Source organism: Bison bison, unplaced genomic scaffold (genome assembly GCF_000754665.1).
Source record: "Bison bison bison isolate TAMUID 2011002044 unplaced genomic scaffold, Bison_UMD1.0 scf7180017864088, whole genome shotgun sequence".
NCBI lineage: Eukaryota > Metazoa > Chordata > Mammalia > Artiodactyla > Bovidae > Bison > Bison bison.
In genome coordinates this window covers 1,995,237-2,000,253 of record NW_011494660.1, presented here as the reverse complement: position 1 = coordinate 2,000,253, position 5,017 = coordinate 1,995,237, and the positions used below count along the sequence as shown (strand labels likewise).

General features: G+C 39.5%; 1 pseudogene; it reads left to right on the top strand.

The window, feature by feature from the left end:
* The first annotated feature begins 2,772 nt into the window (after positions 1-2,772).
* Positions 2,773-4,379, top strand: LOC104987163 (annotated as a pseudogene).
* The last annotated feature ends 638 nt before the right edge of the window (positions 4,380-5,017 follow it).

Below are 5,017 nucleotides of genomic sequence, written 5' to 3'. Positions count from 1 at the left end.
TTTTTTTTTTTTTTTTTTGTCCTTGGTGTGAAATGTTGCTTGAGTAATTTGGGTTGATTTCTTGTTAGGGGTGACTTGTGCCTGTGTTCTTACTTCCTAAAGTGCATGTTCCAGGGAGGCAATGGATGTGTGGCTGGGCGGGTGGGAGGAAGGGGCAGAGGGGGGCTAGTGTTCTTACAGTTAGGAACAGAGTGGGTTCCCAGAGTGTCAGAATGAATGAGGCAATTCTGCCCCTGGCCCTCCACGCATCTTGACATAATTGACAGCTTCCTTAATTTTTGCCCCTGCCTCCAACCTATGACCAACCAACCACAATGGACTCCTGCTCCTATCTGCCTCACTTGCAGCTTCCCCGGGCCAGCAGCCTCTTTTTCAGCAGCCAAGGCACACCTGAAGCCTTCTTTGTTCTTCATTACAAAGTTTTCCCACTCCTCTGCCTGCTTTGAGTGTCTGCCAAAGGCAAGTGATGTGGCAACCTTTGAATACTCAATTCTCATTAATTTCAACAGTGCTTTCAACTACACAGTGTAGAGAAAAGGCAAATTAGCCAAGATGGTGTGGTCAGGCTCTCTTGCCCCACATTTTGTACATAATGATTATGTAACAGTTGAGATCACTTACACCACTGCACATGAGTGTCACAAGGTACTTGCTTTGTCATGTTCTGTACACATATGTGAGCTTCCCCGAGAAAGCAGCAGCATTATTGCTGCATCACGGCTTTGTCCTTTGGGTCAGCCGTTAGAGGAGAGCATTGTGGTATGGCTCCAGCATGAGCCAGGAGAGAATAAACATATCTGCAGTTCATACAGCTCTTTGCATCTTCTTCCAGCCTCTTAGCTTGCACCTTTCCTAACCTGGGTTCAGCGAACACTGTGCACAGTGTGAACAGCAAGATAGTGGGCATCATGGCAGGGTCAGTGATACACACAGAAATATTAATTATGCAGGGGATCTTAATACACCTGAAACTGGAAGCTAGACTCTTGTTTTCTCATTCTGACTTTTAGGCTTCCCTTAACCATATATCTGGCTAGGAAAGGAGGAGGATGGGAGAGTATGTCAGAAGTCTCTGCGGCAACTGAATTTTATCATGTGAGAAATCAATGGAAGGAGAGTGAGCTTTGAAGCCAGTCAAGTTTGGATCAATGGCTAGAACTGATACTCACTAGCTGTGTGATCTTGGGTTAGGGACCTTCACCCCAAGGCCTCCATCTTTTCATCTATTGAATGACCAAAAGCACCTACCCCATACAACTGTTTGAAAGAATATAAAATAGTCATAAAATCAGGTGGCCATTAACAAGCTTGCCCCAGCAAGGACTTAAACAATGACAGTCCTCATATTCTTCCCTTCTTACTTCTTTCAAATCAAAGAGTAACTTGCTACTTATATGGTCCTTTAATACTAAAAGGCCTTAATACTTATTAACACAGATTATTCCCCCAGAATTTTTTTTTCCACAAGTCAACTGGCTCAATGTTGAGGGAACAGCAATGCCTAAGCCATGCTTCCTGTTTGCTCACAATTTAATTGAGGAGAAAAGTTCTTACTCGAACAATTAAAGTATATTGTGTTGTATGATATGCCTGACTAATGACAAAGGTGATGAGTGTTACTTGAGTTCATAGAAAGGGATGTGCATTTTGGTGACCTGAAAATGATCTGCGGCCAAGTTGGAGTACATCTGGGCACTAAAACACCCACACAGAATTGGCTAAGTCACAAGTGCAGTTAAAAATAAATCATGTGAAAATAATACGTGCTTGTTACATTGAAAATTTGGAAGACATAAAAAAGAAATTAAAAAGAAATTATCTACAATCTATTTCTGGAGATAATCACTGGTAATATTGTAATTTGTTTACTCATTGTCCTTTTTTACTATATATAATTTTAAAATAATTTGTTAAACAGTTATAAAGATTAAATACATACACACATGCATAAATACATATGCATTCTTTCAGTATGATTTTTTTCAAATAATTCATCATGGGCATTTTCTCATATTATGAGAAGCTTCTGTACTTGGAAATTGAGGAAATGTAATATATTCCTCAAAGTTTATCAAGTAGAGTTTAAAAGTCTTCTATTATTCTTATAATCAAATTATTTTTGTTTATGTCATCCTGTATTATATATGTTATCTCCATTTTCAATACTATCAATAAAGCTGATGAATAAGGTAGCAAAGTGGATCTTTTTACACAAACTATTTTTTTGCAGTTTGGATTATACCCTTAGATTCCCAAGAAGTGGAGATCACTAGTTCAAAGGGCAAGAATGTCTTTGAATTTCTTGATATATTTTGGAAAATGTTTTTCATAAAGTCAGGCATATCCCATCTCACTGCAGGATTTCAAGAGAAGGGTGTCACAAGAAAGAGGGAGGCCATTCCCATCACAGAAAGAGCATGAGGGAGTAGGTGTGTTTTTTAGGGAAAAGAGGCTGTATCATCAGCAAGACCTATCCCAGGCCTTGTCATTGAGTATTGATCCACTAATTACTTGATGAGTAAATGAAAGCTACAAAGATGAAAAATTGTGGACCTGTTAGGAAAATGTAGAATGGAAATATTTTTTGGAGGAGATGAAGTCCTTGAAAAACATTGTGAGACAGGTTTGGAGAGGGCTGTGGACAGTCTTAAATATCACAGTAAGGGCTTAGGATTTAAACCAATAAACCAATGAGAACCACAAAATAATTTGGCAAGGGAATAATATGAGAAGAAAAAGAATTTTGCCCTTTTTGGCTCTCTGAGCAGCACCATGGTGGTTGGCAAGAACAAGCACCTTATGAAAGGAGGCAAAAGGGGAGCCAAGAAGAAAGTGGCTGACCCATTTTCTAAAAAAGATTAGTGTGATATCAAAGCACCAGCTATGTTCAATATAAGGAATATTGGTAAAACATTGGTCACAAGATCTCAAGGAATCAAAATTGCATCTGATGACCTCAAGGAGCATGTTTTTGTTTATGTTTTTGTTTTTGTTTTTTTAATTTTATTTTATTTTTAAACTTTACAAATTGTATTAGTTTTGACAAATATTGAAATGAATCCACCACAGGTATACATGTGTTCCCCATCCTGAACCCTCCTCCCTCCTCCCTCCCCATACCATCCCTCTGGGTCGTCCCAGTGCACCAGCCCCAAGCATCCAGTATTGTGCATCGAACCTGGACTGGCAACTCATTTCATACATGATATTATACATGTTTCAATGCCATTCTCCCAAATCTTCCCACCCTCTCCCTCTCCAACAGAGTCCATAAGACTGTTCTATATATCAGTGTCTCTTTTGCTCTCTTGTACACAGGGTTATTGTTACCATCTTTCTAAATTCCATATATATGTGTTAGTATACTGTATTGGTGTTTTTCTTTCTGGCTTACTTCACTCTGTATAATAGGCTCAAGTTTCATCCACCTCATTAGAACTGATTCAAATGTAATCTTTTTAATGGCTAAGTAATACTCCATTGTGTATATATATCACTGCTTTCTTATCCATTCATCTGCTGATGGGCATCTAGGTTGCTTCCATGTCCTGGCTATTATAAACAGTGCTGCGATGAACATTGGAGTACACGTGTCTCTTTCCCTTCTGGTTTCCTCAGTGTGTATGCCCAGCAGTGGGATTGCTGGATCATAAGGCAGTTCTATTTCCAGATTTTTAAGGAATCTCCACACTGTTCTCCATAGTGGCTGTACTAGTTTGCATTCCCACCAACAGTGTAAGAGGGTTCCCTTTTCTCCACACCCTCTCCAGCATTCATTGGGGCATGTTTTTGAAGTGAGTCTTGCTGATCTGCACAATGATGACGTTGCGTTTAGAAAACTCAAACTAATTACTGAGGATGTTCAGGGCAAAAAGTGCTTAATTAATTTCCATCGCATGGATCTTTCCATGGCATGGATCAAAAAATGGCAGACCATGATTAAAGCTCATGTTGATGTCAAGACTACCAATGGTTACTTGCTTCATCTGTTTTGTGTGGGTTCTAATAAAAAAAAAAAGTGCAGCAATCAGATTCAGATGACTTCAGATGCCCAGCACCAGCAGGTGCACCAGATTTGCAAGAAGATGATGGAAATCATGACCTGAAAGGTGCAGACAAATGACTTGAAAGAGTTGGTCAATAAATTGATTCCATATAGCATTAGAAAAGACATAGAAAAAGCTTGCCAATCTATTTATCCGCTCTATGATGTCTTCATCAGAAAAGAAAAAGTGCTGAAGAAGCCCAAGTTTGAATTGGCAAAACTCATGGAGTGACATATTAAAGGTAGTAGTTCTGGAAAAGCTGCTGTGGGTGAGACAGGTGCGAAAGTTGAACGGGATGATGGATACAAGCCACCAGTCCAAGAATCTGTTTAAAATGCAGACTTTTCATGGTGACAAATAAAAGATCTTATTTGTTGAGAAAAAAATAATGAATTTTGCAAATAATCCTCAAAGCATTTGTGGGATGGTTGGGAAAGACCGATTGCAAAGCAGCAAACTACAGGTGAGCTTGTAGAAATCAAGATTCTCTATTTGGCTATTTCAATTATCTAAATGTAAAGTAAAAATACTGGGTTAAAGGAACAGGGATGGGAATGGAAAAGAGGGTGTGAGAAAATAATGTAGGGGAATTCTCTGGCAGTCCAGTGGTTAAGACTCCATGGTTTTATTGCCCAGGTCCAAGATTAAATCCCTGGTTGGGGAAACTAAGATCCCACAAGATGCTCAGCAGGGCCAAAAAATAAATAAATAGACAAAGTGGACTGATCACTTACCATACATGGGGAAAGGGATAGTGGGAGGAGCCTAAATGACCTTTACTGGACCACTGGGATACTCTTCACAGGTGTGGGGACTCCAGGAGGATCTGGTTTGGACAGATTGATGTTAAATGAGTGCCTGACATCTGGATCTCAAGAGAAGAGGGAAACAGATCCAAGGATGTTGGTGGTCATCTATGGAGGGGCAATAGATATGCAGTTCTAGAAAGCTTCAAGTGACAGACTTTGCTT